Below are 25,198 nucleotides of genomic sequence, written 5' to 3'. Positions count from 1 at the left end.
GGTCCTTGATGGAGTTGTTTAGCGCAACGAACCAGGCAATCAGACTATGCGGCTTGAACGCCCTCACTTACCATTGGAGTTTTACAATAAAACATGGATGCAGCCCCTAGTATCCGAACCAGAGTGCAATGAGCGTCTGATCAGGAAGTACCGATCCTTCGCGTAATGCGGGGGAAATCTCCAATGATTTGCAACCTCCGAACAGCTGACCGGCTCTCGCCGTATCATGACAGTCAGTTTTTGGCTTTCTCTACTGAGGTGCTCCTTTGGATAAACCAGGGCACAATCACAGTAGTTCTCCCTTTACTACCTTAGTCGATATAGCGGAACGTATGGTAGAAAGCACAGGACCCGGGCAACCCAACTATTGACCAAATGCATGATTCGGAGCCAATGCATATAGTGCTGAATTCGGGGTGCTGAACTATACTGTAAAAGTGTTCGGACTTTTGTTGCCATATTGTGTGCTGCTATGAAGCCCCTGGCAAGTTGGAACACACCGAGTGTACAGGTGTTATCTGATAGAATTGCCAGAAAAGAAAAGGCAAGAGGAAAGAAAAAAGGAAGAAGCAGTGGAAAGCTAGAGCCGTGGAAATTTGGGCCGCAAACTGTTTGTATTATAATTTCATTGGTGCGTTAAAGCGCATTTATACAAGTATTGCAATAAGCAAAAAAGGCTATTTACTATGCCTTCACCAAGAGAGAGCTGCATATGGGTCCTGAAGATAGGTAAAGGGATCGTTAAAGAGACCACCTATGAGTTTTCCAGTACGTCCATGCTTCTTGTTGTCTTGGTGTGTTTGTCCTTCAAGAGGACCGATGATTAGGCCACCAGGAAAGGCCTGTAAAAAATGAAAAATAAAAGAAGAAAGGGAAATAGTGAAAGTATGAGTGTCCGGGGCGGTCGAGCTACCCTGTGGATCACAAGTTAGCTATGCCACCTTCGATGCCCATGGAATTTTGAGTGCGTAGTTGTGTACGCGCGGCACGACTACCACCACTTTATAGGGACTGAGACGGAGGCCGGATTGCTAGTCGAGCTCCTGACAAGCCGAGCTGTCCAGATGTAGGGTAGTTCGGACCCTCTTAACGGTCTCCGTGGGCTCGGCAGTCGAGTTAGGGTTCTGCTTGAGAAGGCCACTCTGTACTTCTGCTGCTAAGGCAGCTGTGTGCTCTTCTGTACAGAGGGAGCGTTCCATATTTCCGTTGACTGTTATGACGCCATGTGGTCCGGGCATCTTGAGCTTGAGATACGCGTTGTGAGGTACCACATTGAATCGAGCAAATGCGGTTCGTCCAAGCAGTGCGTGATAGCCGCTGCGAAAGGGGACGATGTCGAAGATTAAGTCCTCACTTCGGAAATTGTCCGGAGACCCGAAGACAACCTCTAGCGTGATTGAGCCCGTGCAACGGGCCTCCACACCTGGTATGACTCCTTTAAAGGTAGTCTTTGTGGGCTTGATCCGTGATGAATTGATGCCCATTTTCACACTGTATCCTGATAGAGCAGATTGAGGTTGCTACCTCCGTCCATAAGGAAGCGCCTTAGGTGAAATCCATCAATGATTGGGTCGATGACTAACTCGGCTGGACCGCCATGACGGATACTACTCGGATGATCCCGACGATCAAAGGTGATCGGGAATGACGACCATGGATTGAATTTTGGGGCGACTGGCTCTATCGCGTAGACATCCCTTAGTGCGCGTGCGTTCCCTTTTAGGGATGTGTGTAGCGTATATCATGTTTACTATTTTGACTTGGAGGGGGAAACTTCTTCTGTCCCCCTGTGTTCGGTTGCCGAGGCTCCTCGTCGTTGTACTTGCTTTGTGATCCTTTTTCCCTGTTCTCGGCGTTTAATTTGCCGGCCTGTTTAAAAACCCAACAATCTCTGTTGGTATGATTAGCTAGTATGTCTGGGGTGCCATGTATCTGGCACGGGCGATCGAGTATGCGGTCCAGGCTGGATGGACCCTGATTGTTTCTCTTGTACGGTTTCTTCCTCTGGCTGGACTTGGAGCCGCTTAATCCGGCGTTGACTGTAGTGTCATCGGTATTATCCCCATTGCTTCGGCGTTTGTGTCTGTTATGTCGGAGCTTGCCGTTGCTGTTCTTAACCTCAGAGGGGCCTGCCTCGCTGGCTATGTTTTTGCTATGAACCAACCAACTATCCTCACCCGCGCAAAAGCGGGTCATGAGTGCCGTGAGGGCTGCCATAGATTTTGGCTTTTCTTGGCCGAGGTGGCGGGCGAGCCATTCATCGCGGATGCTGTGTTTAAAGGTCGCTATAGGGCTTTGGCATCCAGACAGTCGATGATCTGGTTATTTTTAGTTAGGAACCTAGACCAGAACTTCCTGGCTGACTCCCTGGGCTGTTGAACTATGTGGCTTAAGTCATCAGCGTCTGGTGGCCGGACATATGTACCTTGGAAGTTGTCGAGGAAGGCCTCTTCCAAGTCCTCCCAGCTGCCAATAGAATTTTCAGGCAGGCTATTTAACCAGTGCCAAGTTGGTCCTTTAAGATTTAGCGGGAGGTATTTGATAGCGTGGAGGTCATCTCCCCGGGCCATGTGGATGTGGAGGAGAAAGTCCTCGATCCATACCGTGGGATCAGTTGTCCCCTCGTATGATTCAATATTCACGGGTTTGAACCCTTCGGGCAATTCATGATCCATTACTTCATCAGTGAAGCAGAGAGGGTGTGCGGCGCCTCTATATCTGGCCGCATCGCGTCATAGCTCCGATGGAGTCCATCTGTGGTTATCGGCTCGGGTGTGACTAGGTTTGTCACATCCGAATAGGTAGCCATTATCACGTGTCGAGGGACGTCCTCGTGATCCATAAATCGATCAGGCATATCCTGCTCTACTATCCAGGGTCTGCCGGAGATCGTACGTGTGACCCTGAACTGTTTCGTCTCTATTTTTACGAGGCGGTGGGGCAGGCTGTAGTTCGGCCTGAGTTGCCACTCTATCCTGACCTCATGGTGGCCGGTTCGCCGCACGGTCCGGACCGCGTAGTGATCCATTGGCTGCATTACACGAGGGAGGTATGGGCTCCGGCGCCTCTTCATCGAACTGGGGTAGAAGCCTTCGCTTCGGGTAACTCTTGGATGGGCGTCTGAGGCCGTATTCTTTGGCTGCCAGAACGTCAGTCCATTTGTCGACGAGCAGATCTTAGTCAGCTTGAAGCTGCTGCTGCTTCTTTTTCAGGCTCGCCTTGCGGTGGCTATTAGCTGGCACTCGAAGCGCTCCTGCTCGAGAGGTTCCTTAGGCACGATGAAATCTTCGTTGCCGAGACTTTCCTCATCCTCAGAGAGCAGATGATAACTACCGTCCTCCGAGTCGTTGGGCCTGGCCTGTTCGTCAGGGCTAGCTTGCCCGTTTTCTTGCTCCTCCTGTTCGGATGTTACCTCAGCAAGGTCTTCATTGTTTTCGGCATCGTCCGGAGTATTATTTTCTTCGGTGCCAGCATTGCTGTCTTTTGATCGACGTGACTTAGAGCGGCGCCGAGGACGCCGGTGTTTTTGCTGTGTCTCAGGAGGTTTATTCTCGACTGGATTTTCTTTGTCATTGTCATTGGTTGTTTTGGGTGTATCCACCATGTACACATCATACGAAGAGGTGCCCGTCCAGCGTCTAGTAAATGGCTACGAAGAGGTTGTTTTGGTCTTGCTCTTCGTCAGCATCGTCGTCCGTACCGTCGATGTCTTTGGGGCCGTAATCAAGCATGTCGGTTAAATCCTCGACCGTGGCTATGAAGTGGGTGGCGGGTGGGAAGCAAAATTCTCCATCGTCGGCCCCTAGTTCGAACCGAACATAGTTCGGCTGTATGTCCCCCACCAAGGACAGGTTCTTTAATGAGCTTAGCACATCGCCCAAGGGCGAGTGTTGGAAGATGTCTGCGGCGCTGAACTCGAAGATCGATAAACGATCAAGTTCGACATCCGCGGACTCAAATGGTTCGGAACTTACACCCAGAGACGAGTCCGGAGTTCCGGTGACACAAATATTGTGTGAGGTTAACTCCATGTGCGGCTCCAACGTCGGGGAATCTGTGGCCTCCGTGGTGGGGTTGAGCCTCCAATCCTTGGATGGTGCGGCATGCTCCGGATCTAAGGCCAGAGTAGTTACTCGAGCTATCTCCTGAACGTGGTCCGATGACAGATTCAGGTCATGTTCATCGAGGTGGTTAGGAGTGGTTGCCGCGGTCTCGAACCCGGCGAAGATCAAATCTCCGCGGATGTCCGCGACGTAGTTCAAGCTCCCAAATCTGACCTGATGGCCAGGGGTGTAGCTACCGATCTGCTCCAGGCGGCCAAACGAGTTGGCCCACAGTGCGAAGCCGCCGAACACGAAGATCTGTCCGGGCAGGAACGTTTCTCCTTGGACAGCATCATTGTTGATGATTGAAGGGGCCATCGAACCTTTTGGGGACGACACAGTGGAACTCTCAATGAAAGCACCAATGTCGGTGTCAAAACCGCCGGATCTTGGGTAGGGGGTCCCGAACTGTGCGTCTAAGGTCGATGGTAACAGGAGACAGGGGACACAATGTTTACGCAGGTTCGGGCCCTCTCTATTGAAGTAATACCCTACTTCTTGCTTGATTGATCTTGATGAATATGAGTGTTACAAGAGTTGATCTACCACGAGATCGTAATGGCTAAACCCTAGAGGTCTAGCCTATATGACTATGGTAATGTATATATCACTACTAGGGAAAAGCCTATACACAGAATCTTACCAGCAGCGCGCTTTAAAATAAGGCGCTGCTGCTACGTAGCAGTAGCGCGCGCAAATAAAACTCACTGCTAAAATAAATATAGCAGTAGCGCACCCGCTCAAAGATACGCTACTGCTATAATTCCCACGATGCCGCCGCGAGGTTAGTTCTAGCATCAGCACGTTATCACGAAGAGCGCTACTGCTACGGATCATAGCAGCAGCGCATTTCACCAATAAGCGTTGCTGCTAAGTTTACTACAAAAATTTAGTCCCACCTCGCTCCGTGAAGAGAGTTTCTATCACCTTAAATGTGTTAGTTCTCAAACTTTGACAAGCACTTGGTCTTCATTTAACTCTATGTGTAGAATTTGTGGCCGCAATATGAGTCTTCACCGGTTCCTAAACTGGTGAGGACTCATATTGACAAATCAGATTGTACACAAAAAGATCGTTGATGATCAATGTATTTTTGATGTCTATTTTTACATGCTGACACATAGCAGTAGCGCGTTCTTTGTGAAAGGCGCTACTGCTAGGTAGTTTAGCAGTAGCGCCTTTCTCTATAGCACGCTACTCCTAAGCCATTCCACCTCCCACCCCCCACTCTCCTCTATCCGATCCACTCACACTCACACACTCACTGGATCTCCCCATCAACCCCCCGTCGCCCCTCCTCCCTCTGCGCCGCCGTCTCCTCCTCCTCCTCGCTGGACTCGGTACCGGCCTCCTCCTCCGTACTCCCTCCACACGCCGCTGGTCGGCCCCTCCTCGCTCCACCTTCCTCCTCCGTCCTCCCTCCACTCGCCACCGGCCGGCCCCTCCTCGCTCTGGCTTCCTCCTCCGTCCTACTCTCTTCTCCCTCCTCAAGTCGCCCCTCCTTCTCCCTCCTCCCTACTACATTTTGATTTAGTAGCCTAGTTCATATGCAACATTTTGATTTAGTTCATATGATTTAGTTGATTTAGTAGGCTAGTTGATTTAGTTGATTTAGAACATTTTGATTTAGTTGATTTAGTAGGCTACTTGATCTAGTTGATTTAGTATGCACCATTTTATTGTTATTTTTTCTGTACATGGATAGGTAGATGCTTTTGTTTTTTTAATAAGTTATTTTTTGGCAAAATGTAGGTGCCAATTTATTTAAATTTGCCACTTGTTTTTAATCAATTCTCTTTGGCAATAGGGGCCAAATTAGATGAAATGTCTTGGTAGGTGGTACCTTGATTTGGTAGATATTTGTGAAAAGTTTTTTCGGCAATAGGTGCCACCGAAATGCTTTGGTAGGTGGTAGCAGGTCATCTAATATGTTACTAGATCTTAGGATTATAATTGTCCATCAAATTGCATCTCGCGGAAGAACCAAAAATATCACATGCTACTGTTTTTCTTTCCTGTGAAGTGGATCGTTAATCCTTTGCTCATATTCCTTTAGGAAAATGGCGCCACCACCACCACCACTATGTCGACTGTGCAGGTCAAGGTGCGCCAGCAGCCTTGCAACTGGCAAGCTGTTCGGCATCTGCTTCCATCCGAGTTTTCGTCATGCGGCGGTAAGAAATTAGATGAAATGTAACAACTATTTTATTTTTAGTGTTGGCATTCCTGATCGTCCCATGCAATGTGAGGTTGAAATTCAACAAGCTGACAGGAGACACTATGACATTTGAGGCTCCTGGGGGGCCATACACTATGGAGGTCAAGAAAGGACGCAATATGTCGCAGATTGGAGGAGATGGATGGGCCCGTTTCCTCGCTCGCATGCGCCTTACTGGTGGTGAGTTGATCAGCTTCTCCTTCAGAGCAGAAAGACCCAAGCTGGCTGTCATTTATCTCAACCTGGTTGAAGATGATGAAGATGATGAAGATGAAGAAGATGATGAAGATGACGAAGATGATGAAGATAATGAGGACCCACTCGATGAAGATGATGACAACCCACTTCATGAAGCCATCGTAGCTCAAAGAATGAGGCTGAGCGAGGAGGAGGTGTGCAACCTATGGGACCATTCGTGACCCGCCTGACAAGTACCATGGTTGATCGGCATGAATGGTATGTTATACTGACTGTAGTAATTTGATGATATATATATATATATGTGCTTTATTGTTGTACTTACAAATGCAAATTATCTGATGATATGCTTAGTGAATCCGATGATATGCTTAGTGTAGAGTCCAATGATATGCTTTGTGGAATCTAGTCGATGATATGCTTTAGTGTAGAGTCTGATCACATGCTTATTAGTGTAGAATCCAAGGAACTATTAATAATGTAGATAATCCATATATACTTATTAGTAGAATTCATGATTAATTAGTACAAATGCGTAGTACTGTGTCTTTTGATAGTGTAGAAATCTAGACTTAATAGAAATATATTTGCAAGAGTATGTGCAAGGCTATTTATTAATTGATATGTTTTTCTTATTCAGAAATTGCCAAAGAACCTATCTGTGAGTTGTGGTATCGAGCCTGATGAAGAAGGCTCAGCTGGACTACGCCTTACCGCAAGGGGCTCCGTCACCACCTGTACTTACTGCATGGACACAGACGGTCGCACACACTTAAACTCGGTTGGGTGGAAGAGATTCCTCGTTGGCAAGAATCTTCGTGTTGGACAGGCCATCCTAATTACTATCAGGAACACCCACCGCCCAGGCTTGAGGATGATGATCGTCGTCGATATCATCTAGAACTACATATGTGTGTGTGGCTATATCATCTAGACCTACATATGATGATTGTCGTCGATATCATGTACAACTACTTATGATGATCGTCGTCGATATCATCTAGAACTACATATGATGATCGTCGTCGATATCACCTAGTACTGCCTGAGGATGCATGTTGAGTATATATGAAATTGTTATCTAGTACTCCCTCTGTTCCAAATTACTCGTCGTGGTTTTAGTTCAAATTTGAACAAAAACCACGACGAGTAATTTGGAACCGAGGGAGTACTACCTAGTACCTATAATGCTTTATGAAATTGATATCTAGTAGTACCTACTATCTAGAAATTGCAATTCATTGAAGCTAAAACGGGGTAGGAAGCCGGGGGAAATGATGAAAGATATAGCAGTAGCGCGGGGCTAGGAAATCGCTACAGCTAATTAATAGTAGCGCGTTCCAGAAAAGCGTTGCTGATATAGTCAATAGTAGTAGCGCGGGTACAGACCGCGCTACTATAGTTAGCTGTAGCGCCTTATTGGTAGCGCGGCTGCCCACGCTGCTGATAGCCTCAAAACCCGTGCTACTACTAGGGTTTTCCCTAGCAGTGTATCCTCCTTCCGGACTAAGTCCTCCGGTTTATATACACACCAGGAGGATCTAGGGTTACACAAGGTTGGTTACAAACAAGGGAATCTACATATTTGGCTGCCAAGCTTGCCTTCCACGCCAAGGAGAGTCCCATTCGGACACGGGTGCAGTCTTCGGTCTTTATATCTTCACAGCCCATCAGTCCGGCCCATGGCTAACAGGTCGGACGCCCGAGGACCCCTTAGTCAAGGACTCCCTCAGCAAGCACCTGCGATGGTGGTGTAGGGGAAGTGCGGTCTTCAACTACAGAGCTACGTTCAATATCTTCAATTAGGCTTGCTATTTCTTGAGAATTATGTGGAGAGGATGAAACTGCACTCTTTATAAGAGTAGCGCATCTCATACTAACCCACGGGCGTGACTGTCTCATCATAAGCGATAGATGCAGGATACACAAGAACAGTAGTTTGATGTAAGAACATGGTGTGATAGGCAGATATAGTATGTACCAAAAATAGGAAGGCGTGTCATATTCACATGTATAATGTGTAAGCTAAGGAGATGCAATTTAACAAATTAGGAGCAATACAGGCTAGGCACCATATGCAACATGCAACCAGATATCACACTGCCATGTTAGAGCCAGCACCTGGGGTTGTGGAGTAGGGGAGATGAGATTTGGAACTTGCACTGCAGTAGGAGTAGCAGGAGAATCTGCAGAGATCATCTGTTTCGGTTGCTCTAGAGGACCACCATCATTCCGTGCCTTCGTCCTTTTAGATTTTGTCTTATCAAGTAAACATACAAGAAAAAGGAATGAAATTCGCACTTCCAAATTCGTTGATGCATGATACTGACGAACACAACTTTTATGTATGGCAACCACATTGTAGGAGGATGGAATATGTACGAAAAACTCTAAGCGGAAGGCATTTCAACATATGGAAGCAATGCAATCTAGACACCATATGAAAGATCCAACCAAAATCACTCTACCAAGTTAGATGTGTCTCATTATAAGTGGCACTTCAACAAATTAGAGGCAATACATGTTTGAAATAATATGCAAGATGCAACCAATATTACATTGTCAACTTGAAGGCGTCTCGTCAGAAGTGATTGATGAGGGATACACAAGAAAAGTAGTTTGATTAAGAACATGGTTAATGCAAAGACGTAATATGTACCAGAAACAGGAACACATGTCATATTCACTGGTATAATGTGTTAACTACACAGATGCAATTTACCCAAATTAGAAGCATTACAAGGTAGACACCATATGCAACATGCAACCACATATCACACTGCCAAGTAAGAGCAAGCACATGCGATGGTGGTGTGGGGGAATTGCGGTCATCAACTAGAGAGCTACGTTGACTATCTTCATTTAGCCTTGTTGTTTCTTGAGAATCATGTGGGGAGGATGACACTGCACTCTTTAAACGAGTAGCGCGTCTCACAGTAACCCACTCGGGTGACTGTCTCGTCATAAGTGATTGATGAGGGATACAAAAGAGCATTAGTTTGATGTATGAACATGGTTAATAGACATATGTAATATGTATCAAAAACAGGAAGGCATGTCATTATCAATGGTATTATGTGTAAAGTAAGCTGATGCAATTTAACCAAATTGGAAGCATTACAAGCTAGACACCATATGCAATATGCAACCACATTTGACAGCGCGAAGTTAAAGCAAGCACATGGCATGGTTGTGTGTGGCAATTGAGATCATCAACATTAGAGCTACGTTTACTGTCTCCATCTACTGGCACTACACCCTTTAGAGTGCTGAGACACTTACTGCTTATCTTCAAATTACACTGGAGCGACTTCTGTCTTTTCTTTCTTGTATTCATCAACACTGTGTCAGAGTCTGAAATACCCATGCATAAAAAACAATAGTGTGAGTATGGGTGAAGTGTGTGCACAAGTAGTATAGTGGAAACGTAGTAGATAGCAGGTCGGTGAGAAATAAATGACGGGAGACATATGATTGCTCGACAACATGCATGGCACACGAAATTACTAGAATCTAGGATTTTGAAATATGAGCACAGGGATGGCTGGGAAATGCAGATGCTCCTCCAGCACACCACAAGGTGTGGTCCTATGAAAATAACAGTCGACTGAAAACAAATAGGTCAGTCCATTTTTTCTGCACCGTCCGATGTACAAAGCACGGGCAGATCGCCTTCATGTACCTCCAGCCAGTCAGTGTTATGATCTTCCTCGAAACACCAACGACTACCGGCCCAGTCCCCTGCCTCTGCCCTCCCCTCGACCTCACCGCACCACCGTGCTTGGCACCGCCCCGACCATCCCTTCAAGCCCCGCCAACCTCTAGATTCATCGGATTCTTAGATATATTCGAGGTACCTTTTCTCGAGCCGTCCTTTTTTCCGGGCGCAAGCAGCTCCTGCGCCCCACACCCCTATGATAGACACCGATGTGCCGCTTCCCCGGCGAACAGGCGGACTAGGTGCTTCGCGCGCCTAAGCGGGTGCTGCTTCATTTAATTGCGATTCGACTGACCCTGAATTGAAATCCAGGCGGGCTACTGACCTCTAGCAAAGGTGAAATAGTAAATGGGAGGAAACCTTGTGCATTTAGTATCACGAAGAAGATGCAGTACGAAGCGCTCAACTAGTTTCTTTCATGGGATGAATACGGTGTGAGCACAGACGTAAGATTTGCATGCATAAGGGAAGAGGAGTACCTCTTTCTGCTGGCAGTGTTGTGTCCTCCTTCTGTTTTTCCAACGATCTTCTTGTGGTTCACTGGAAACGAGAAGTAGTGGAGGACGGTGGAGCCTTGGACGAACCCATGGCCAAGTTGTTGAGTGTGGTGCGGTGGCCGTCTGTCGGCGGCGGGGAACCAGATCCGAAGCGGCGAACGACAGCGTACCGGGAACATCTCCGGTGCTGTGGACGGTTGCGACAGTTGAGCGGCAGCGGTGAGGCGCAGGACGGCGTGGTCAAAGTGGTTCTGGTACGGCACACGTCGGCGTGGGCGTCCTGGCAGCTATGCCTCGGCTTTAGCTGCTAAGTCCTTGAGGGCGTTGCGGTTGCGGTTGCGTTGGACAACGACGTCGGGGTACCGGCTCCGGCGTGATGGAGGAGGGCGGCGGTGGATTGGGCACGATGGGGCAGAGGACGAAGGAGGCTGGGGTTTCGCGGCTGGTGGAGAGGGCGTTTTGGCACTCACAGAGTATGAATGGGGAAACGGAGGGAGGGGGAACTAAGGGTGAACAATGTTTCGGTTTGGGACACGCTTGTTTGAAATTTTGGGGAAGTTACAAACTTCGCCCCCATCTAAAATTTCGTACATATTGTGGGTTGGGAGTAGGACAGTAATCTCAGGTGTCTCAAATGGTGGGCGGGATAGATTTCGGCGGAGCGCATGGGTATTTACGCACCCACGACGTATGAATGCTTCTAGGAGGCAGTTGAGACTGGCATGTTGGTGAAGTTACAAACCTACCCCGGTTTAGACCTTTGGACATCGGGTCAATAGGCTACACATGCCAGAGTCAGGATAGTAATGTCCTGCCACCAAACATTAGTCTCGCGCGGTTTCGGGTGACCAGAGGCTTATTTGGCGCTTCGTTCAATATTTGGGAGCAGAAGCATTAACGTTTTCGGTTCTCTTGAATTGAACTTTCAGGATTTGTCAAACTTCAGAAATCTTTACTCTTAAAAGTCGTAAAACTACAATTATTTTCGAATGGATGGTGTACATTTGAATATACATTGTACATGAGTATATATTAAAAAATATGGAACTTACCTCAGTTCATGCATGGTTCCAGATATAATCTCCTCGGTTGCAAAAGAATAGTTTGACATTCGTATGAATATATAGCATGTTCAAGCGCACAACAAAGATTGATGCCCCCTTTTAGATCTGATTTACAAATGCCATTATCTCGGGTTCAAATAGATGAATGCACTTCCTAGGAATTCGAATCTTCGAAACCCCTTTTATGTTGACTTCAACATGTATTCTATTTCGTAGCTAGCAATTTGGAATGTATCCATGTAAGTGACAAATGTATAAAGTGCTTCACACTAACAACATGGAGTGCACTAATTAATGTTTATACATGAATTGCAAAGGCAATGCATTGCCTGTATTTCAAACCGCAGTCACTCTATGGATCGATAATATGAAATAAACACATGCACATGTTAGAATTCAATAGAGTATGGGTCTCTGATAGACTAGGTTTCGTTCATACGCAAATTGCAAAATTCATGATCTCATCCAAAAATAATAATGCCATTTATATTTTAATTTAATGCATAGAACCGCCTTTTACACGTAGATGCACTATGCCTCGGCCCGTTCTCACAAACGTGCTATATATCTCTCTGTGTAACACATAAGTGCACACCCTTTATATACATCGGCATTTCTCTTTCACACATGCTCACAATCTCTCCCGGGGTGTCAAGGTGTCTCACGCACACACTCTCTTTATATCTCTCTCCCTCTCTCTCTCTCTCTCTCTCTCTCTCTTTCTGACTACTATGTACCACTCTTTTCAGTAATCTCAGTTGGAAAACACTATTTCTCTCACATGCATATATACACACGCATGGTCTCTACTAGCCCTCTATACGCACATATATGTGCCTATGTGTCTCCCGCACACACATTATCTTTAGGCCTCTCTCGCACACCCCCCCCCCACAGACACACCTCTCTCTTAGTAGTTGGCGGATATGATTCCATCAGATCATTCGGTAGGATATCCCTGACTGTTAGGCTGGATGGTAATACGAGGCAAGGTTTTACCCAAGTTCAGACCCTTGCAGTTGAGGAAAAAGCCTACTCCTGGTACTGTATATTAGTGGTAGGGGTGTGTACAAAGTACACGTGAATACCAGGCATTCTGCGTGTGTGTATACTATCGACGAACTAGCCCCCAGGCTTCTATCACATACTCGAGGCCTAGGGTTACAAATCATATATAGTCGGCTTATCACCAGTGGGGATAGAGTCCTCCACGACTCTGGTAGCTTCGTGTTGTAGGCCGAGTCCTCCATATGGGTCTTCATATAATGCGTCTCGGTCCAACCTATGAGGCGCAGGATGGAACCGATCCATGAGTCCTCATGTTGACCCACCACAACTAGAAATGATGTGCCCACCACACCACACACGCAATCGGCCACTAATACATGAAAGTTAATTGCATGGTGCATCCAAAAATATTTGTTCTGCATTGTGAATGTTTATATTTTCTCCTAAAATATTAGTCACAGGAAAGAGAAACGAAGGGCATATCTCTCCTTGTCTCCACCGGACACCCCCTCTTTCTACACCACTTTGACGTACGCACACAAACTATCTCTCAGCCCTCTAAAAGTATGCATGCCCATGACACATTCACGCGTGACGGTCACTGTATTTCAAGCGAAAGCACTATATGGTCGGTGGACTTCAGAATATGGTCATTACGGTCACCGTATATATTCTCGTGGTGATCATACGGTATCTAACTGACGATACGTCTCCGTATTTTGTTGATGACACTGACAGACATTGTATTTGATGCGTGCTCTGTATTTTGTTGACGTCACTTACGGTCATTGTTTTTGAAGCGAAAGCACGATATGGCCACTGGACTTCAGAATAAGCTCATCACGGTCAGCACATACATTTTGTGGTGCTAACCACCCTGTGGTTGGATGGTTAGGAAGACAGTGGTTTCTCGACCCCACCAGGGATAAAGTCCTGGTGCTCGCATTTATCCTGGGTTAATTTCAGTATTTTCCCGGCGATATGCGTTCAGTGGGAGGAGACGTTCCACTCGACTACGAGGAACCTATGGTGAGTTCATAAAATCTCAAGATCATATGCTGGCTCACTCTCTCGAAGGTGCTCATAGGGGTAGGGTCTGCGTGTGTGTGCTTATAGCAGTGAGTGCTTGGGCGTATATATTAGCGCTTGTGTCTGTACCATGTTAAAAAATACATGTCGTGATTATACAGTCACTGGCTCAATCGTACAACTCTGGATTTTGTTGATGACACAATCAATTGACGAGTCAAATGTTCCACGTGGCGCAACTAGTGTTTCACCATCGGGGCGCGTAACCGTGGGGCCCACCTGTCAGCGCGCATATGAAAGAAATAAATGGTAGCTTGAGTCTGTACTCTTTTAATAAAATACATTTTAAGGTGATCATACGGTCACTCGCTCACCATACAGCTCCGTAATTTGTTGATGAGACTATCAATTGACTAGTCAAACGGTCCACATTCAGCAGCGCACATTACCATAGGGCCCACCCGTCAGCGCGTATATGAAGGACATAAATGGTAATAAATTAGTGGTCGGTGGGGATTCGAAGTCATGAGATCTCTGGTTGGCAGTCGCCGGCGGTGGGGGGGCGCGGTGATTGGGCGGTGGTATGGGGATCGCCGGAGAAAAAGCTCGGCGCGGCGGGGCCTAGAGGGATGGCCGGGGCAGCAGCGGACCGACGATGGGGAGTGGTTTCGGGGCGGGCGGGGCGGCGTGGCCATGCGGGCTGGCCACGGCGGCGGCAGACGACGGTTCGGCCGGCGGTGGCTGGCGGCTCAGGGGGTGGAGGTTGAAGATAAACTACAGACCCTTGATTTCGTATCCAACGGCTGGAAAATCTACTGACCAGAGATGAAAAAGTCAGTCGACTGACGTGTAGCCTCACCCCGCACGTACACATGCACGCATGCAACACTCGCAGAAACACACGCACACATGCAGGCGTGCAACACTGACATGTACACATAACGAACACGCGCACGCATGCAGGCGTGCAACACTGACACGTACACATGCACTCACGAACACACGCACGGACGCACACATGCATGCAACACTGAAAGGTACACATGCACACACGCAACACTCACATGCCTTCATGCACACCGGCGACACCGCACACAACACAAGACACACGCTCAACCTATACGTGCTTGCACCCATTGTTAAGGACATGGATTGTTACGGGTATTAACCAATCTTATCTTTTTTTCCAAGGTTTAATCAATCTTGTCTATGATAAGTAGAACATTGATGTTTGCAGCAGTCTTTATGAATCACACCATATCGAACAGGCTATCAACGTATATATGAAAAATTTAAAATTCTCTTACATTATATAGTAGGCTTATCTAGATGAAATAGATGACGTCACACTCAATGAACAATCATCGGTTTATGAAATGCCCGCTTCTGACCGCCCTGGCCCACCAAAAGTTCCTCTGCCATGCGATGCCCTGCGTTGGGTCACTGACATGCAGGCCATGTACCCAAAGAGCCCACACGTCAGTGGAAGAATAGCGCGGTGTCGTATGTCAGAGTCGAGGGCGCCACTTGATGCATGCCCGGCTCAACACGCCTCCTTGCCGCATTCAAACGCCTCCATGAAACCCGTGTGGAAGCCGAGAAACCCACTCTTGACACACGTCCGTTCATGACCGGGCCGGCATTAAACGCAACGCATGCCGAGCTCCTCCCGTCCGCCGTCTATTTAATCTCCTATTTAAACGAGGCCAAACGCCGGCCAAGAATCGCACCCCTCCGCCGCTCCCCTATCTCCTCCTTCACCATTTTGTCCACTCTTACAATGGCTTACGAAGAGTAGTTATCCCGCATCCAAGCCGGCTGGGTGGCCCGCCGAGCCCGCCGGATATGAGCTATGCAGCTCGCTGATCCACCTCCCTCCCCTCGCCCGACAGAGCGAGTTCCCGCCTCAAGCCGGCGCGCGATTCAGCAACTCGCCGCTCCAGGCCAGCTCGACGAGGAGCAGCGCACGGACGTCGTCACTGCCGTCCACGCCGCCGCCTCATACCGCGCCTTCCCGTGTCTGCGACCGTGTCTCCTGTTTCTGTGGCCGAGACTCCCATGCCGGCGGCCGCGCCATGAAAGCAGAGACAGAAGCCGGGTGCACGGAGAGCGACGAGTCGGTGGCCAGCGCCTCCTCCTCCCCCGCCATCATCGAGGAGAAGTAGAACACAGGAGGCCGCTGCCGCTTGGGTCCCATGAAGGCCACCGCGGAGACGACGCCGGCGTACATAGCAGGTGTCTTGCCGGATCGTTTTGTTGCGAGGACCTTCGTCGACCCCGCATGGGCTCCACGGAAGCGGAGAAGCCCCCCTCCACCATCATCTTCGGTTTCGGCAGTGGGGAAGTGAGCCATCCTTTGCGCTGAAGCATATACCTCAGGGGCTCCGGGCAGTCCGGTGATCGTGTTGTCCGACATGAGGAACACAAATGGATCGGTGGGCGACCATTTAGGCCAGGTATTATATACCTGTGCTGTCCAGAACTAGCACCGCTTAGTTGATTTGAATGTAATGAAATACGTCATGTTTGTATGAAAATCAGGTATTTTATATGAATTCCGTCATTGTTTATGAGAAATATCGCCGTGTTTGCATGAATTTCGTCCGGTTGGTTGAGTTGCTGTCAGAATGTGTGCGGCTACGGTTGGATGGCGTAATATGTGGGTCGTCGGTCGGTCTGCGGCCGGCTCGGGCGGCGTGGTGGGACAAAAAAAAGCACAGCTCGTGCGAGCTCGTCTCCAACGTGCGCGCTGGAGGATGCATGAGCACCCGAGCCATTCCTCGTTCATCGGTGGCAAAGGCACAGGTGGCCAAAAGGGTCACCAATATTTTGGCTACCCCGGGTAAAATCCAAACAACCCCTCCCAGCATATTCAAATCCCTCGTTCGCCGTGAAATTTTGCCATGTGTTGTTTTCATGGACTAGCAAGATGCCCGTGCATTGCAAGGAACATCAAGATGCATTTTTTACAAAACACCTGTTGTGATTGACCCATGCAGGAGTAATCCCATGTGTAAAACCTAATGATATCTCGAGAATTTTATCGAAAAAATGGTATCTCGAGAATTTCATCGAAAAAATGATATCTCTACTCCTATAAAAGACTCAGTTGGTGATGATGGTGTGTCTGCCATCCGTCATTTCTGACCATTAGATCTACATCTAATGGCTGCGAGGCAAGTTGTGGCATTTTTGGAACAATAGCCCACTTCTCTGCTCCAATTTGAAGAAAACCCCTTATTATCTTGAAAGCAACCACATCCCTCCCTCGCCTCATCAAAACAACCTGAGAAATATATTTTGAGTGAAACGTAATATATTTTTAGTGGTATATATGTATATCAAACCAAGAGTATTTTCTTTCAAGTTTGTCAACAAGTACTATTCTACTTTGAATCCGTTGCAACGCACGGCCACATTGCTAGTCTCGGGAAAGATGAGAGATAAGGTGAGGAGGAGTGGGGCGTGGTGGTGACTGGTGGTCGGACTGGGCGGAGGCATGGGGATGGACGGTGTCGTGGTTTTGTCACGGCAGATGTCCTAGAGAAAGGACTTAGTCATGGAGCCATAGCTACGGGTTAGCTTGAAGGTGTCGGGTGGTTGGTGCGACATATGCCAAGGGATGGCTTATCATGGTGGGAGCCAATAAAACGTCGCCGGTGCCTGGAAACGGGATGAGGCGAAGACATGCACGCCGGCGAATCTTACCCAGGTTCGGGGCTCTCCGAGGAGATAACACCCCTAGTCCTGCTCTGCGGGGTCTCCGCATGATCACTAGATCGATAAAGGGTAGCTACAATCGCTCCTAGAGCTGTTGGGATCAAGGGAAAAGAAGAACAAGGCTAGCTCTTGCTTCCCTCTATCTATGGTGTGTGTGCTATGCGTGGGTGTTAACCTAGAAGCCAACTATGCTCAAAGGCCAACCCAGAAGCGAACCTCGAAGCGAACCCTTTGCATGGGTGCTCCGGGGGGTTTATATAGGCCTACCCCCCGAGGGTACAATAGTAATCCGACTGGGAACGGGTCCCAGCCGTCAGTGTCTGCGCTCGCCGCCTTCTCCGCCGGCTGGTGGGTCCCGCCGACTGCCGGCTACTTGGTCGATAGGCCGGTCCCACCGCCTAGGGTCTTGTCGGCGGCTGCTTACTGTAGCCGCGCCTCTGATGATGAGGGCTTTGTCGAGGTGAGCGTGGCTACAGTGGGCCGCCTCGGGGGCTATCACTGTAGCCTCACCTCGTCTTGTCTCCTTAATGGGGCTCCTGCTTCGAGGAAGGGAGTAGCCGGCTTCTGGAGGCCGGCTATACTCCTGGCCGACTAGGAAAAGCCGGGCCGCCTTCACGCCTCTCTCTGGCTGAAGGGGCCCACAACCCTTGGGCCGTACAGGAGTGGGTTGTGGATGACATCGAGGCTAGCGTGGCTACAGTCGGAGCCGCACGGGGGACGTCCCTCCCGTACGGCCTCCTGTAGCCATGCCCGCCTCGGGCTTCAGGGTCGTGGGCCGCACTGTGGCCACACCCCGTCACGTCGCCGTTATGTAGGAGTGGTTGTGGTCTTGGCCGGCTTCTAGGAGTCGGCGTCCTTCTTGGCCGGCTTCTTGGAGTCGGCCACCCCCAGTCGTCCTAGGGAGGAGTCGGTGAGGCTGGGTCGCCTTCCGGGAGTCGGCTTTAGTGGTAGCCGGCCAGGGAAGGCGGCCCAAGTGCTTGGAGTCCTTGAAGGACCAAAGGCCTGATAAATTTTCTGAAGATCCAGGGGTAGTCGGTTAGGCTACCCGTGGCTATTTACTCCGACAGTAGTCCCCGAAGCTGATTGGGCTTCGAGGTGGAGTGGGGTTCAAGAAGCTCGATCAGCTTCCTATCGTGACAAGCCGGCAGCTAGGAGCTGGCCTTGGTCAGGCGCGCCGCCTTAGTCGAATTCTGCTGGAGTCGGGGCGGGAACCCGCAGGCACGTGCACCGGGCTGCGGGCTGGCCTCGGGCCGTTGGCGTGCCACGTGGCCGGAAAGCCTGCCAGCCCACGCGCGTGACGGGACGTCGCCGCAGGGAGGGGGCCCGCCACGTCCGCGCCCCGGCCCAGGCGCGGATCCTTTGTATCCCGAAACCGCCCGCATGTTCCGTGCGGCAGTTTCGGCTCGCACTTATGCGTAATAAACGCGAGACGTGGGGGAGTGGGCGCAGTTAATCCCACGTCTCCCCCCACGTCCAGCCTCTTCGGCCGCGTGAGGCTATAAGTAGGGGGAGGTGGAGGGCGGCAGGCCCTCGCACGCTCCTACTACTTCTACCGTCTTCTTGCCTTGCTCGTTCTCGCGACAGCGCCTCGCCGCCGCGCTCTTCCTCCGCACGCTCTTCCGCCGCCGTGCTAGCTTCCGCTATGCCTCCCCACGTAGAGCAGCTTGGTGGGGATTGGGACGGCTCCATCGTCCATAACGACCACATCGACTTCCTCCGCGACACCCGGCGTCTGCCCAGCGCGGACAAAGTGGAGGTCCGCCTCGCGCCGGAGAAGGAAATCAGGCCGGCGCCGCGGGAGGGCGAGCGGGTGGTCTTCCGCTCGCACTTCCTGCGCGGCTTTGGCCTGCCGGTGAGCGCCTTCTTCCGCTCCTGGCTGGAATTCTATCAGCTGCAGCCGCACCACCTCACCCCCAACGCGGTGGTGCTACTGTCGGCCTTCGTCACCCTGTGCGAGGGCTATCTCGGCGTCCTCCCCACCCTTGAGCCTTGGGTGGAGTTCTTCCAGTCGAAGCTGGGCACGCGCAGTAAAGGCGTGCCGGCTTATACTGGCGCCTTCATCGCGTCGCGGAGATCGGGCGCCGACAACCCCTTCCCCGTCATCACGCTGATCCAATCGGTGAAGAAGTGGCAGAAGTCGTACTTCTACATGCGGAACATCGCTCCACGGGGCGACTACATCAACCTGCCGGCTTACGTAGCCGGCCCACCGGCTGAGAGGCTGCCCCAGTGGTCCTTCCGGGCGGTGACGCTGTCGCAGGGAGGAAACGCCGCCATCGCCCGCCTGCGGGTGATGGTCCAGTCGGAGGGCCTGACGGGGCCCGACCTCCTGGCCGCGTTCGTCACGCGCCGGGTCCTTCCGCTCCAGAGCCGGCCTCATCTGATCTATCAGATGAGCGGCCAGCTCGATCCGAGCCGGATGTGCACCAAGGAGATGCCGCAGCCCGACGCCGCCGACATGGTGAATTACCTCGCCAACTGCCAACTTTCCGAAGACTGGCAAGTCAGCAAGGAGCCATACAGCCGTGCCAATCCTCCGCCTACGGTACGCTCCCCTCGTCTCTTTTTCTCTCTCTCTCTCAGCTTTGTCGCCGAGTTCCTCTGGGCCGACACTAACTTAGTCGGCTTGCTCTTTTGACAGAGTCCTCTGGTCCAGCCGGCCGGCGGGGCAGACGTGGAGCGCCGCTTCGTCCCCGACCGGACCGAACACGACCAGGAGGACCCCGACCTGGGGGCGGTCCATATGGAGGATGCCGCCGAGCCGGCCGGCGGCCAAGCCGGCGGCAAAGCAGGCGGCTCCGGGTTCACCGCTACCTTCGACGACTGGCCGGACGAGGACGAAGCCGAAGCCGTCCCGCATCGCCAGCCGGCATCCGGACGCGGCGCGGGCTCCTCCAGCGCGCAGCCTGCTCGGGGTTGAGGCCAGAAACGTCGCGCCACCCAGGGCATGTTCGGTAGCCGGACGAAGAAGACCAGGGGTGGGCCGGCGGCCACCAGGCAGGAAGAGGCGGCCGTGAAGGCGGCTCGCTTCCGCAAAGTGGTGAAGTAGCCGCAGACTGTGTCGGCGTAAGTTCTCTCTTTCTATGTACTGTTCTTCTTTCTTTCCTTTGGTGGTTCTTGAATCTTCGTCTTCTTTTTCAATGGTCAGAGCTCCGCTATCACTTGAACGGGCGGCCGCCGGCTCCGTCGTCGAGTCGCCAGGGGGCTCTGGGAGCACCACCCGCCGCGTAGATCCCCGCGCCGCCCTCCTGGAGGCGACGGAAAGGAACGCGCGGGAGGCGCGGGAGGAGCAGGAAGCGCGGGAGGCGGAGGCACGGAGGGCAGCCGCCGCCCAGGCAGCTCGGGAGGAGGAGGCGGCGAAGGCGCTCGCCGAGGCCGCAACCAAGGCCCAGGCAGAGGCCGAGGCCGAAGCGGCGGCAGGGGAGGCTTTGATGGTCACCCCCCTGCGCACCATGGCGCCCGGGGACGTGGATCCCTCGCCAGGGGGAGCCAGCGGTTCCCAGCCGGGGCTGGGAGGAAGCGGCGACGACGTCGTCATCTTGGGGGAGGCGCCGGGGCCGACTCCTCCGACTAGGGCGACCGAAGGCCGCCAGCCTGAGCCTGCGCCCGCATAGTCGGCGGAGGGCGAGCCGGCCGCGGGGGCTGAGGTGGCGTTCCGGGTTCCGCCAAGCCGGCGTGTAGGGAAGGCCGCGTCTGAACCGCAGAACGCTGCGCCGGAGCCACAGCCGGCCGTGGGCTCCAGCTCGTCAGCCCGAGACGCGGAGGCGGCCAGCGCTACCTCGGGGTGGACGCCGGGCGGAGGGACAGTCGTGGTGAACGTCGCTGCACAAGACGTCCGGACCCGGCTGCAAAGCCAAGCCGCGGCGCTGAGGCAGTTCACCAACGAATTCCTCGCCACGCGGGCAGCCATCCGGTTAGTATTCTCATCTTGTTCTTTCTTGATCTTGATTTCTCTCGTGGGGGCGCGTCAGCGCACCCACTGGGTGTAGTCCCCGAGTTCCGAGTTGGCTGCTGAGCAGGCGGCTTGGAACTTCTTGGAGATTTTGTTTTTGCTGCTTTTGTTCTCACTTCGGTCTTCTGTCCGTCTTGCAGGACTACCACAACCTCCGAGCGGCCGCCTTCAATTCCCAGGCTCGGGAGCTGACTCAGAAGACCGCCGATCTCACTGAAAGCCGAGGTATGTGACTTGATCTTTATCTCATGTGGGGGCGCGTCAGCGCACCCACTGGGTGTAGTCCCCGAGATTCGGGCCGACTTCTGAGCAGTCGGCTCGGATCTTCCTTGATGATTTCTCATTGTTCTTCTTCTTCTATCTCTGCAGCGGCCAACGCCAGTCTGAGGGCACAGCTGGGGGAGTCCCAGACTGCTCTTCGTGCCAAGGACGCGGAGCTCGCCGCCTTGGTGCAGGAGCGCGACCGCCTGGTCAAGAAGTTGGCCGACCAGGAGGAAGGCCACCAGGCGGCGTTGAAGGCTGCGCAGGATCGCGAAGCCACCCTCCAGGCCGATTTCGAGACGGAGGCGGCCGGCTGGGTAGAGGCCAGGCAGACTCTGGTCTCCGGCTATGGCCAGGTCGAGGATCTGGTTGACGGTAAGTCGTCTACCCCTTCGTCCTTTCTTGCCATCTGCCATTTTGACTTGTTTTTCTGATTTTGGTGTTTTTCTTTCCTTTTCTTCTTCGCGCATAGTACTTCCCCGGCTATTCCACTGCCGCCAACCAGGCCATCGAAGCCCGTCGCCAGGCGAAGAGGCAACCCGGCTTCGAGATCTCGCCAACCGCCGGCCGCTCGCTGGAGGAACAGCTCCTGGCGATCCAGGCTCGCATCTAGCCGGCTCACAGGCTGCTCCGCCGGCTTCAGCGCGCGGGATCGCAGGTCTTGGCCGCCCTCTGGCCCGGCCAAGTGGTCCCTCGCACCCCCTGTCAGACCGCTGACTGGCTGGAGGTGGCACTCGGCCGCTTCGAGGCTTGGGAGGCGTCAGCGGCTCGCTCCGGCGCCAGGCGGGCGCTGGAATTCGTCAAGGCCTGGTATCCCGGCCTGAACCTGGACCAGCTGGCGACCTGGCGGCAGCAAGCCGACACGGAGCTGGAGCCGGCGCGGCCGGCCATCATTCGGCGGGCTTCAGCGATCGCCGACTACACCGACACCAACGTCTTCGCCCCCGAGGTGGACGACAATGGAGTCGCCCAGCCGGAAGATTGGTTCGGGCTTGACCCGGCGTACGGCGAGGACTCGGCACAGGAGATCGACTCCAGCGACGAGGGCGAAGAGGAGGAGGAGGAGGGTGAAGACGCCGAGCCGGCTGGTGGAGTGGCCGGCCAGCCTGACCACGCCTCCAGCACTACGTCGCGTGCGAGTGCGTCTCCTGTCGCGGGACGTGGTCAAGCCGGGACCAGCTAGGCGGCCACTCCTTCAGCCGGCGAGCTGCCTTCACCGACCAGCTCGGCCTCCAAGTCGCGCCTTATTCTTCTTTCTTTTGTTTTCATGTCTTGTTACTTTTGAACAATGTTTGGTTAAGTCTGCACAATTCCACCCACTGGGTGTATTCAAACTTAATTCTGTTGCCGGCCTGTGGGCGGCTTTATGTATATAAGTTATGCAATCGGTCTTTCCTTGTACTTTCGCTTTTTGTCCTTCTATTTTTTTCCTTTGCCGCCCTCCCTTGGTTGCCGCCTCCCTAGTCAAACAGTTGCTCTGCAGTCTGTAGCCGGGGAGTGCCTGGCCGATTGGGGAGGGGGAAGTACTTTTAGCTCTGCCGGACTTAAGCTAAGTTTTTTAGGAAGCCGGCCAGCCGGCTGCTGTGACAGCCGGCAGGCATATATGGAGGCCGTCTTTTTGCTATATAGGTTAGTTGTTCCTTAGCCGTTTTTCGTGTGGGTGTCCTTTCTGTCTTCTCTCTTGCTAGTCGGACAGTCAGTTCTTTGAGCTGCGACTTTCAACAAGAGAGGACTTGGGAGCCGGCGCACTACTTTGCTGACTTCGGGAAGAACTTAGAATATAGCTCAAGGCGGCCAGTCCCCGGGCCGACTAGTCGGACACGGTGCCGGACAGGAATTCAAAATGTAATAATACATTCATGGATATGACACTCGTCATTCATAGATAAATAAAAGGCAGTCCCCCAGTACTGTTCGGGGGGCCTGTTGGTTTGTAACTTAATACAAAAGGGGTAGCGTGATACATACTGCTTTTCAGCTGTAAAATCGTCTTAGGAGGTTTGCGTTCCATGGTCGCTCCGACTCCTTGCCGGAGTCGTCTCTCTTGCGTGCTCTTGGCTTTTGCGCGTCGATCAAGTAGTAGGAGTCATTGCCGAGTGCCTTGCTGACGACGAAGGGGCCTTCCCAAGGGGCCGAGAGCTTGTGTTGGCCGGCTATTCGCTGGATCAGCCGGAGCACAAGGTCGCCCTCTTGGAAGGATCTTGGCTTGACCTTGCGGTTGTAGTAGCGGCGCAGGCCTTGCTGGTAGATGGCGGACCGGCTGAGGGCTAACAGCCGGCCTTCTCCAGTAAGTCGACGCCGTCTTCTCTTGCTTCTTTGGCTTCCTCCTCCGTGTACATGGTGATCTGAGGCAAGTCGAACTCGATGTCTGTTGGGATGACAGCCTCGGCACCGTACACAAGGAAGAATGGAGTGAAGCCGGTTGACTTGTTGGGTGTAGTGCGCAGACTCCAGAGGACAGCCGGCAGCTCCTCGAGCCAGCAGCCGGCCGATCGCTCCAGTGGTACAACCAGTCGGGGCTTGATGCCGGAGAGGATAAGTCCATTTGCTCGCTCGACCTGGCCGTTCGACTGCGGGTGGGCAACGGACGCTAAGTCCAGTCGGATGCCCTGCGTCGCGCAGAAACGTGCCAGTGCGCCTTTGGCGAAGTTCGTGTCGTTGTCGGTGATGATGCTGTGCGGCACGCCGTACCGAGTGGTGATGTCGGTGATGAATGTCACGGCAGTCGGCCCGTTCAGCTTCTTGATGGGCTTGGCTTCGATCCACTTTGTGAACTTGTCCACCGCAACGAGTAGGTGTGTCATGCCACCACGGGCTGTCTTGAAAGGGCCCACCATGTCCAGTCCCCAGACGGCAAAAGGCCAGGTGAGGGGAATGGTCTTGAGGGCAGAAGCCGGCAGGTGTTGTTTGGAACTGAAGACTTGACATCCTCTGCAGCTCTTGACTATTTCTTTAGCATCCTCCAAGGCAGTCGGCCAGAAGAACCCATGGCGGAAAGCCTTGGCCACGAGGGATCTTGAGGCGGCGTGATGGCCGCATTCGCCTTGGTGGATGTCTTTGAGGATTGCCACTCCTTTTTCTGGCTCGACGCAACGCTGGAAGACTCCAGTGACGCTGCGCTTCACAAGCTCCCTGTTGATTATTGTGTATGCTGCGGCTCGTCGTTGCACTAGTCTTGCTGCGATCTCATCAGCCGGCAGCTCTCTGCTGACTAGGAACTTGAGGATGGGCTGGGCCCATGTGGGAGCTGTGACTTCTTCTGCTGTTAATGTGGCCACCATGACTCGGGTGGGTGGGTTGGGTGTTGCATTGGAGTCGACCACCGCTTCTTGTGTCGTTGCAGTCCCCGGGCCGACTGCTGCAGTCCCCGGGCCGGGTTCTGAAGTCCCTGGGCCGGGTGCGACTACGTCAGTCCCCGGGGCAGTCGTCG

The sequence above is a fragment of the Triticum aestivum genome, chromosome 7D (genome assembly GCF_018294505.1).
Source record: "Triticum aestivum cultivar Chinese Spring chromosome 7D, IWGSC CS RefSeq v2.1, whole genome shotgun sequence".
NCBI classification, from domain to species: Eukaryota; Viridiplantae; Streptophyta; class Magnoliopsida; order Poales; family Poaceae; genus Triticum; species Triticum aestivum.
The sequence above is the reverse complement of the archived record's forward strand: the minus strand, read 5'-3'. Positions refer to the sequence as shown.